The 2,478-nt window shown below is 36.5% G+C and overlaps 1 non-coding gene across 1 annotated transcript; it reads left to right on the top strand.

The window, feature by feature from the left end:
* The first annotated feature begins 248 nt into the window (after positions 1 to 248).
* On the top strand, positions 249 to 355 carry LOC111760673 (U6 spliceosomal RNA). Its single transcript, XR_002794293.1, has one exon. It is a non-coding gene; the product is annotated as a U6 spliceosomal RNA (small nuclear RNA).
* The last annotated feature ends 2,123 nt before the right edge of the window (positions 356 to 2,478 follow it).

Genomic DNA, 2,478 nt, shown 5'->3' with positions numbered 1-2,478 from the left:
GGGAAAGCCCTTATCTAATAGTAGGGACCTGTTTGCAGGCCCTGCTCCCTGGTACTTCCAGGGCCTGGTGTTCTTCACCAGAACCTTAGTTCTGTACCTGAGCTCTGCTCCAATTCCAGATAGCCCAAATTGCCAGCAATTTTCTGTCTATGCAAGAAAACCAATTAGTACAGAACGTTTGCTTCTTAAGGTTCATAATCCCAGAGAGTAGTAGGGAATGAAGTCAATTATTTAAAAAACACTCAGCTGTGCTTGTTTTGACAGCACATACACTAAAATTGGAATAGTACAGAGCGGATTAGCATAGCCCCTGAGCAAAGATAACACTCAAATTTAGGAAGTATACCATAATTTTAAGAAAAAAGAAAACTGTTATATGTTATAACAAGTCTGGCAGATCAAAGAGCAGCCAACGAATCCGCAATGATTGAGAAGCATGAAGGATACAAATTCAGTGTTCCAGTTCTGCCAAGTTCCTTCATCTGCCAGGGATGAATCGAGCTATCACTTTCTTTCCTGCTGTGTGATTGTAGTGAAGAGCTGGTGTTCCTTCTAGCAGTGGTTCCAGAACTGGTTCATGTTATCTATTAGAAACTAATAGATCAATAGGTTGGACCAAAAAACCCAGGAGGTGGAACCTGATCATGTAACCTGGAACTGGAAAAAAACAGAGGGATTTTTGGGGGAGGGAGGGGGACTTGGGGGGGGGGGTAATTTTATTATCTTCTGAAGGAAGTAAGATCCCAACTCTGAAGTTTCTAAGGACACTGTGGAAATTTATTTACAAGAAGAGTAGATGTCATGAAGGCAGCTTTTCTTTTTCTGAGGAAAAAAATTTAGATATAGGCTACAGGACTATTTAAAATGTCTCATATACAGTATAAACTCAAAGGTAAATATAATTTACTGCTATTATTATTTGTCCAACTTCTGTCTCTTCCACACAATTGGTTATCTATTCTTTATATGTAATTTTAAAATTTAGACTTATTCCAACTTCATTATTCTTATTTATCATAGATTGTTCCTATATAGATTTGGCATTTATTGTAGCACTACAAAACTGATAAAAAAAAATCTGTAAATGAATTAGTACTTTCATGTTGAAAAAAACACAATTAAAAATAATAATAATAGCTGTGAATTACACAGCACCATTTATCTGCTGTGCACTAATCTAGGTGCTTTTATATATGTTAATTCCTTTTATCCTCACAATAACCCAATGCGGCAGGTATTATTATTAATATTATTCTCATTTTAAGATGAAAAAATTGAGGTACAGAGATTTTAAGTGACTCATCCATGGACACACAAATACTAAGTGACAGAACCAGGCAATTTTATCGATTTACAGTCATCTTAAAACAAATCCTTGGAAGCAGAGTCCGGACATGCTTCTATACAAAATTGTGAAATAAGCAATTTGTTTTTCTTATCCTCACCCCACTTCTGGTCCCCTCCTCCTAGCCCTTAATCATTTTTGATGTTCTCTAATTCCCTCCCCATATTCAGTAACCTAAGTCCTTTCTTTAATTTGTACAAACCTTAGAATATAGTTACTAATAAGACCCCTTTTCTCTCAAAACAGCTTCAACAATAACCTCTTTGCTGAAGAAGAGATTGGCTGTGTGTGTGTGTGTGTGTGTGTATGTATGTATGTGTTTGTTGTGTGTCTCTCTGTTTTAGGGACAGGATGAGGTAGTACCCAAGTAAACTTGCTAGGTAAATTTGGGCCACTCACAGGGAAATTTATGACCAATTATTACTGTTAAAGGGAATTTGTCTGACCATTTTGGTAAATGAGTAAAGAGAAGGCTTGTCCCCCCAAAAAATTGGAAGAAAAATTGTTTATTGACTATAGCAGAGGTTTTTAACAAGGGGTCTATGAGCTTGAATTGAAATTAAAAAAACATTATTTTTGTGGGGATGTGTTGGTGTGGTTGTGGTATATTTATTAAATAATGCACAGTATAATGTGGACTTAGTAAGGGGTCCATTGTTTCACCTGACTAGCAAAGGGGTCCATGGGAAAAAAAGGTTAAGAATCCCTGGACTATAGGGTCAATCCTGATACTGTTACACTGAGTATGTGTCTTCTCTCTAGTAGCTGGGAACAGTACCTGACTCAGAGGAAACCTGCCAGTTTCTGAATGGAACACTTCTTATCTTTTTACTCATTAATACCTCAGCTCAGCTGAGTATAACTGGTCTAGAATGCAGAACTATGTTCATTGTCTTTTGGGATGTTTGCACAATAAGTGTTCAGCCTAAGCTATAAATGAAAACCTGTTTTAAGTGAGCTGAGAGCCTAAGAAATGAAACTATTCCTGAAGGGTGAGGGAACCCTGGAATCCCTCTGAAAGAAAAAGAGCAACAGAAGGAATAAATTGGTGAACTAGGCAGTCTTATTCGGTTTCTTTTTTTTTTTTAATTGACTTTGTAATAATATTACATTAAAAAAATATATATATGAGG

The sequence above is a fragment of the Dasypus novemcinctus genome, chromosome X (assembly GCF_030445035.2).
Source record: "Dasypus novemcinctus isolate mDasNov1 chromosome X, mDasNov1.1.hap2, whole genome shotgun sequence".
NCBI classification, from domain to species: domain Eukaryota; kingdom Metazoa; phylum Chordata; class Mammalia; order Cingulata; family Dasypodidae; genus Dasypus; species Dasypus novemcinctus.
This window is presented reverse-complemented; position numbering and strand designations above follow the sequence as displayed.